General features: G+C 39.1%; 1 protein-coding gene across 2 annotated transcripts in view; it reads right to left on the reverse strand.

Moving 5' to 3' along the window:
• The window catches only part of ZMAT4 (zinc finger matrin-type 4), a 321,014-nt gene that overhangs the window by 83,660 nt on the left and 228,323 nt on the right, over positions 1-9,031 (reverse strand). The window lies entirely within an intron of this gene.

The following is a 9,031-nucleotide window of genomic DNA, read 5'->3' on the forward strand; positions in this document are numbered from 1 at the left end:
TATATATACTAATAAAAGGAAAATATGCTAATTAGACTGGGTCAAACTGCCATCTTCCGGACATCTTACTTCCTTCTGAACAAAGCCACGGTGGTGGGGGCCCAGGCAGAGGCAGTTCAGGGAAATCAAGCTGGCAGGGGAGGGCAGTTGGGGGCCATCTGGCTGGCAGAGGCAATTAGGGGTGATCAGGCAGGCAGGGAAGCGATTAGGAGCCAGTGGTCCTGGATTGCTAGAGGGATGTCTGACTGCCAGCTTAGGCCTGATCCCCTGGGAAGTGGGCCTAAGCCATCAGTGGGACATCCCCCGAGGGGTCCCAGACTGTGAGAGGATGCAGGCCAGGCAGAAGGACCTCCCAAGTGCATGAATTTTCATGCACTGGGCCTCTAATAAGAAGATAGTTTGGAACAGAATCAAGTCATAGTCTTAAACCTCTTGACATAGAAGGAACACAATGACACAATGAAGTCCAAATCTTTCATTTCACAAATTAAGAAACTGAGAAAGAGAAATGCACTTGGGTATTTTGAGAGTGTCTGATGCTCCAAGCTTTGCGATCTGAAGCTCTAGTTGGGAGCTACCTTTATTCCTGAGCCCAAGAATAAACTGGCATCCTAACCCTGAGGTTATGGCAATTAATTTCTCAGTTCAACATGAATCCTCCATCTTCAAATATACAGACTAAACCTCTTAAGTAAATATTGGCCTGTAGACATTTTGTGTCGCAAATAAGAGCCAAACTATTTGTTCATCTGGAACTAGATTTCTGCTCACATCCAGTTCTTTCCAAGTAAAATGGCCACAGGGAACCCTTTCTTGATTCATCTAGCTAGTTAAGTAGACTCAAGAGTTTCTGTGGTTTCATATATAGTCATGTCTAATGGTTGAACAGACTGGACTGCAAATTCCTAGGGTGGAAGATTTAGGTCATGATGTTTTAAATATCAGTTTTACACATCTCAATTTTAGATGCAAGAATTTCTTAAAACAACAGAAATGTATTGTCTTACAGTTTGGAGACTAGAAGTCAGAAATTAAAGTGTCAATGATTCCCAGTCCTTCTAAAGGCTCTAAGGAAAGAATTCTTCTTTAGCTCTTCCAGCTGCTGGTGGTTCCTAGCATTCTTTGGCTGTGACTTACATGGCTCCAACTTCTGCTTTGTCGTCACATGGACTTTATCTCTGTGTTTCTGGTGGGTTTTTTTTCCTTTCCTATCTCTTCTAAGGACATTCTTCATTGAATTTAGGGCCCATCCTATCCAGGATAATTTCACTTCAAATTCTTACCTTAAGTACATCTGAAAAGACCCTTATTCCAAAGGAGGTCACAAGTCTGATGCTCTGGTGAACAAATCTTCTGGGGGTGGCTATCCAATCCACTATAATAATGCATTGTTTTATTTTTGTTCTTTCCTATTTCTGTGATAGTATTGTTTTTACATAATCATTTGGTAATAAGCAGGAGAATATAACATGGCTTTAAAAAATCTATAAAACTCTTTGACTAGAATGATTTAGGAACTCTCTAGATGGAGCATTATCTAAAGGATTTGTTTAAATGTCAGATAAAATTAAGATTTAAATGCCATTATATTGAATAAGTTTAATTTCTTTTTTGGCCCACCAGCAGTTAGGGATGCATAAAAAAGACCTTATTGATTTAGCATATAAGCACAGTATGCATGAATTTGTGTTTACCCCAGGTTTGTCCCCTTATATAGCTGGGGAGAAATATTTTCTATTTGATTTCACCTCAAAAAATTATATTTCACAGCCCAGAAACACTCCTAACAGCATCTACAGATAAATTATTCCCATATTCTTAAGTTCATCCAGAAATCTAAAAGTAAGCCAAAGCGATAACCTTATGCAGTAAGTAGTCATTGTGCACACAATTAAGATTCCCTAGAAGTTCTAATTCTGTAGGTGGGGACTTGGGCAGGAAATGTACAGTTTGCAGGTAAAGGTTTCCTGTCTAGGGGAATTGTTCAGCATGGTGATCTTAAGCTCTGCATTCATAATACCTTGTGATCACTTTACAAAAAAACAGCTCAAACATCAATAAACTTACACAATTCACTTGTGTATAAAAGCATCTAAGGAATGGAGCCATCCACATAGTGATAGAAAAGATACCAATGCATGATTTATTTTGCAATCTAGCTTCTTGCAGGGTCTAATGAGTCCATTACCCACATCCCTTCAGCACCTTGTGCATCATTTGCAGTATATTAATTCGAACACATTTATAGGGTTTTCCCAGTGATAGTTCTAGAGTCTAGTCATATGTCTCTATTCCATCTCCCCATTTATATGGTAGATAATCTTCTCAGGGGGGAGGGCAGCAATTTCTCAGTGGTCCATGATCAGCTACTTACACGGATAACTCAATACTAAAAAAACTGATGAACAGTAGTGTACCTAGGTTTTCTCTCCCAAACCTGTATAAAGCGTTTCCATTTGTATGATTTCTGAGAGGTCAACTTAGCCAAGGCACCAATAAGTAAAAGATGGCTTGGGAAATCAATCAGTTTGAACCATTGCTTTGACCACAATGTGAAACAAATGATGAGGGTAACAGGGAAAATTTCAGCACTGCTTCCTTCTATCTTATTACTAGAGGCCCAGTGCACAAAATTCCTGCACTTGGGGGGAGGGCTTTCTCAGCCCAGCCTGCAACCTCTCTCAGTCCGGGACCCCTCGAGGGATGTCCAACTGCCAGCTTAGGCCCAATCCCAGGGGGCTCCCACCACTGCAGCTGTGCTCACCAGCCTTGAGCCTGGCTTCTGACTGAGCAACGCTCCCCCTGTGGGAGTACACTAACCACCAGGGGGCAGCTTTTGCATTGAGCGTCTGCCCCCCTGGTGGTCAGTGTTTATCATAGCGACTGGTCGTTCGCTGGTCATTCTTCCATTCTGTCAATTTGCATATTAGGGTTTTATTATACAGGATATGCATCCTTTCCTGCCCCCTACCATCCCCTGCTGCCTCCTGTGCTCTCTGTGACTCCTTTCTCTTTAAAGAATGCCCTACCCCACCACACACAGACACACTCACACACTTCAACCCAGCACCGAGGTATACTTAGGGGCTCAATTCCAGACTATCCCATCCTCTAGCTTCAACAATCAAAACCTAGTTCCCTGGCGGTAAAGATACTAAATATTTACTTAAAGTAATTTCCACTAAGAGAGTAGCTGCAGTGTTCCAGACAGAGCACCAGACTCCAGTTTGGAAGTCCTGGGTATGCACCCTTGCTCTATCATTTGCTAATTCTGTGGCCTTGAAAAATCACTTTGCACCTTCCAGAGACCTCCTGATTAAGGCTGGCATCATGGCCATGCAAAGGCTCTTGAAAACATTTACTATTATAGAGTAAGTGACTAATAGATATAACCTTTGTGCATGTTTTCTGAAAAGGAGAGTTGATTATGTCAAATATACTGTAACCTAATTAAAGTTTGAATGGAGGAAAGACTGAGGGCTGATACACCAGGAAAAGTGTCAGAGGCTCTTTTATAAAGATTACAGACCTGTAAGCTTTTCTTTTTTGTGTGTGTTTTGGTTTTGTTTTTTGTTTGGTGATCCTCGCCAAAGGATACTTTTCCACTGATTTTTAGAGAGAGTGGAAGGGACGGGGAGAGACAGAGATAGAGAAACATTAATGTGAGAGAGACACATCGATTAGTTGCTCCCTGCATGTGCCCCGACCAGGGCCAGGGATTGAGCCTGCAACCCAAGTATGTGCCCTTGACTAGAATTGAACCCAGGATGTTTCAGTTCATGGGCCAATACTCTATCCACTGAGCCAATCCAGCTAGGGCTAAGCTTTCCTCTTTCTTCCCTTCTTTCTTTCTTCCTTCCTTTCTTTCTTTCTTTCTTTCTTTCTTTCTTTCTTTCTTTCTTTCTTTCTTTCTTTCTTTCTTTCTTTCTTTCTTTCTTTCTTTCTCTCTCTCCCTTCCTTCCTTCCTTCCTTCCTTCCTTCCTTCCTTCCTTCCTTCCTTCCTTCCTTTCCTTAACCAACTGCTGTAAGATATGTTGTACACAACAGGGATCAAGTTGTCCAGCATTAAAAATGGGTGAAATTTCCAGAGGAGCCTGTGATTATTCAAATGTACTTCTCAATAAGTCGTTGCTTTCTCAATTAATGGGCTTCAAAACATTTCTTTGTAGAAAGTTGAGTGTGCAAACATATAGACACAGGGACATACACACACTTTGTATGCCTTTTATTCTCAAGGGACAGACTGGCGATCACAGAACTGATTGCAATTGAAAAATCAACTCCCCCAGGAAGTCGGGATTGAAGTATGCTGCACAGAAGCTTTAAGTTTGGGAAAAACCAGCATCGCTGACATAAAGTCAAAGAGTTGCCTCAAGCCCTGCACATATCCATCATTTTTTAAAAGCCAGTGTTCAGTTTATTCTGATAAACACAATCAAAACTGCCTTAAAATGTTTTTTTGTTGTTGGTGATGGTGTGTTTTTTTTCCTGGTGTTCAGAAGGTCAGCTTTAAATGCTTTCACATTTCTTCAGTTGGCTTCTATTATCCTTTCAGGAAAATAACTTTTAATAGGAGGATAAGCTATGCTTTCTAAAGTTTCTGGGACTATAAGAGGAGAAAAATGAGGAGGGGGTCACAAGTGACCTAGCCCAGAGGACCTCATAATTAAATAGTGGGGCTTTGAGTAGCAACATGAAACCACTGACAATGGATCAATGGGTAAAGAAGAGTTTGTGTCTCAGACAATCAAGCAATAGTCCAACGGATGCTTTGGGGGCATTGAGGAATCTTTTATGAGGGTTTAGGGCCCTAGGATCAATTTTAATTTCACTGAATTCCTAAGATGCAATGGCAAAGTTTTTAAAATGAAAACCTTTCATCTTTTTAACAAACACCTCCCTCTAGAGAGAGTCACAGTACTTTTTCTGAGCTGAGAGCTGCCAAATGCAGAACTAGATATCCTTAAAAAGTAATTGCTTCTTTGGTTAAGGCTCAAATGGGTAGTTCTTGAAAAGAAATAACCACCTTCAAAAGTTTCAAATAAAGGAAGACACTCTGATTCTCAAATATAAAAATAATAAAATAGCTTTAAAAAAACCAACTCTGCAATTCCCATGAGGATACACAGAACTGGTGAAATGTCTTCTCTGTCTTGAAACTACATTTCTCACAGCCAAATTGCAAGTGTTGGAAAAGGGGTCAGAAAGAACACTAGAGTAATATGACTACAAAATATAACATAAAATTATTTTCAGATTATTTTCAGAATGGAACCAATTTTCAAGAGACAATAAAAGTCAACAGTTATCATGCGAATTGCGGAACACCACAGAATTAATGACAACGAGGCGGACTCAGACTTGAAGAGGCTGACAACCCAGTAAGTGTGTGATTTCTGCATTCAAGTCTCTGAACCAACCAAGGTCTGAATCAAGTGACTTAAAACAAGGTGTTAACATGCATTTCCTTAAAATTATGCACCCACCACTCCCTGTATCCCCTAAAGAGAAAAGGATTAATGGGATTCAGAGAATTATTCAAATTAAATTTTAGAAACATAACCTCCCAATGCCATATTAAAATAATTATTATGTAGGTAATTTCCTGTAATAGAAACTATGTACAAAATAGCCACTGAGTCAATTCAGGCCACAATGACATCCTGCACAAATGACATTTTAAAAAATATGTTTCTATTGAGTTTTTTAGAGAGAGAAAGGGGCAAGGATAGAGAGATAGAAACATCAATAAGAAAGAAACATGGATGGGGCTGTCTTCTGCAAGACCCCTACTGAGGATCAAGCCTGCAACCCGGGCATGTGCTCTGACCGGGAATTGAACCTGTGACCTCTTGGTTCATGGGTCTACAATCAACCACTGAGCCACGCTGACTGGGTAAATGACTACTTTTAAGAACATCTGAACCACTCATGTGACTGTTATATGGAGGGATCCTTTCTTTCTAGAGTCAATGGGTGGCCAGTGAAGGGAGTAGTGCATATACATTATGATGCTGTAACTTAGGGGGCATTGGGAAGACATTCATGCCAACAACAGAAAATCCTCAATTTGTCTTTATTTGGTACTTAGTTAATGGAAGAGTCTTTCATTGCACAGCTAAAGTAAGGGTTAAAAGCCCCTCTGTGAGTAGAGGGAATCCACTGGAGTCCTTTCTACAGTATAAGTAACTGCTAATCAGACATGCACATACATGTGTTATAAGGAATGAAGGGTGGAGAGTTAGAGGCAGGAGTAGAGGTCCTGTAGAAGAGGCTCTGTAAGGGTAGAAAAAGCAGCAGAAGAAACAAGCATTAAAATCAAATTCCACCCACTTCTCAATTTTGTTTTTTCGGGCTACACCTGGATATGAAAACCTTGGAAAAAACTTCTGCTGCTTTGGAGAAAATAGAGCATAAACAAGGTCAGCAATGAATATATACACTGTTTGGATTTCTATTACGTAGAAAAAAAACACAGAGTAAATGTATAAGGTTGTATTTGGAGGAATAAAAAATGTTAATGACTAGAAGGCACATTATAAATATTAAGTGCACAGAAAAGCTTTGATGAGTTCAGTCTATTACATAGCTGTGACCACTAATACATAACTATTAAGTCTTTCGAATAATTATCCTTCGTCACACTAAGTTCACTCTACTTCTGCAGTTCACTCTATGCTAACACCCCAGGGCATCTACTCCTGCCATCTAATTCCCAGGTCTATGACAGGTGCCTGGCCCTGCTGCTTCTTAAGCTGATCCCACGCCTACACCGGAGCCAGCCTGAGCAGCAATTCTTGCACTTCAGAATTTCCACCCTTCTAGGTCCTGGAGGTTTTTCTAATAACTCTCCATAGAGGTGGAATGAAAAGGCAAAACCCTACTTCTCTGAGGTTCAGCCAAGGCAAGGTTGGGTTTTCCCAAATAACTTTTCCTACGAAAAATAAAGAGAGGGAGGGGAAGAGTGAGAGAAGGCAAGAATACACACATATACACACATTGATGAAATTAAACACACACAAAAAACCTGTGTCTACTTTCCTGCTTGCCTGGGTCTAATCCTCATAGCTTTGAGGGCATTGTATTATACCTTAGTATAATATAATGCAAATACATTGCTATACAATAGAAAGATCCAGGAGAGGACTCAAATACTAGTAAGAAAGGAGTTTTTTAAAAAAGGAAAAAAATGAGGGCTAACACAAGTCACTGTCTATCTCTGATGTCCATTTTAATGTTTACAGAAAATGTGAAGGCTAGGGGATGCTTCAGAGGACTCCAATAAGTGCACATATTAACTGATGCTTGAGAAATACAGCTGTAAAATTCACTAAACATGACTCCACCCTGATGGCACAGAGGTAGCCTTCATTCTACAAGTTATCTTTCTTTGTATGGTGCTTATCATAGAGATGAATACTCAAGTCCTATTAATGAGCAATTAACAAAAAAAACCTCTTTTTTAAATATCTAGGGTTGGTTTATTGCCCAGTAATTTTAAAGATATATCAGAGGTGAGTCTTGATAGTTTTGGGAAGTTTTTCTTGAAAAAAAAATAAAGATTTTGTCAACTTAGTTAACTTATATTAAAAAAGGACAGCATAAGTTTGCAGCAGCAACAACAAAGCAGAGTACACAGGATTTGATTGAAAATCCATAAACATTTCAGATCAAATTTTAAAAATATTTTAAAATAACTAACATTAGCTCAATGCCAATAAAAATCATTCTGTAAATGTACTAAATATTTCCAATGTCTCTAGAGATTCATGGCAGATAAAATAAACTATCTGAGAAGAAAAATAGAAGCAAGGTTAGTAGGGCAAAATTGGCATTAAAAACCCTCCTAAAGTAAAGATGGATCGTTGAGGCTTTGATGTTCCAATTTAGTAGGAAATAATTGGTTAAAAAAAAAGTCAACAGGCCCTGAACCGACTGGCATTTGGTGAGCCCCAGGTCATCAAACCTAGACTTAAATTCAGTTTCAGCTTCCCCAGAAATGGAGTCTTAAACCAACCCATCAGGCATCATCTGATCAGCACTAGTTAGGTAATCTGCTTGATAAACCTCTGCCATCCCCTAAAGAAAAGTAACCTGCAATAATTAATCACCTGTTTTGCCTAGTATAACTTCCTATTCCTGCTCCCTTCGCCTATAAAATCTCTTGCCTTGTATATCTCTTTGGAGCACCTTTTTATCTGCTAGATTGGATGCTGCCCAATCCATGAATCATTGAATAAAGCCAATACGATCTTTAAAATTTGCCCAGTTGAATTCTTTTACCAAAGTTAAACTTTATGTGGAAAAAAATATATGTATTTTGCTTAGGTAACTTTTCAAATCTTATTAAGAGGCAGGGATGGGGTAAAAGGTCAGGAATTTTTACATACTTTAAGCATCTCAATAGTTTGCTCAGAAAAATTTTTTAAGACAGTGTTGGTGATTTTATTCTTTTTAAAAATATTTTTAATTGAATTCAGAGAGAGGAAGGGAGAGGGAAGGAGGGATAGAAACATCAATGATGAGCGAATCATTGATTGATTGCCTTCTGCATGCCTCCTACCAGGGATCGAGCCCCTGACCGAAAATCGAACCATGACCTCCTGCTTCATTCATGGCTGGATGCATAACCACTGAGAAAAAAAATGGCTGGGCTATTTTTTTTAAAATTACTTCCAAATTTTGGGATCCCAGATAGCCAGAGTTAATCATGTAACAGTGAAGTGAACCAATTTTCTGCTCCTAAGATGGTATTTTGCTCTTTATTTGATTGAAATGTAAGCTTTTGAAGGTATTTTGCTTGGAAAATTAGGCATGGCATTAAGGTTGCCAAATTTTGTAAATAAAATTCAAATGCCTGGTTAAATTTTATCTTAGAATAAACAACAAATAATTTTAATATATGTATGTCCCCAATACGGCATACTTACACATATAAGTTAAGAAGTAGGTGTTATCTGAGCTTCAGATTTCACTGGTCATCCTGTATTTTATCTGACAATCCCAGCAGCCAAAACTGCATCATGCAGTC

The sequence above is a fragment of the Myotis lucifugus genome, unplaced genomic scaffold (genome assembly GCF_000147115.1).
Source record: "Myotis lucifugus unplaced genomic scaffold, Myoluc2.0 scaffold_26, whole genome shotgun sequence".
Classification (NCBI taxonomy): Eukaryota; Metazoa; Chordata; class Mammalia; order Chiroptera; family Vespertilionidae; genus Myotis; species Myotis lucifugus.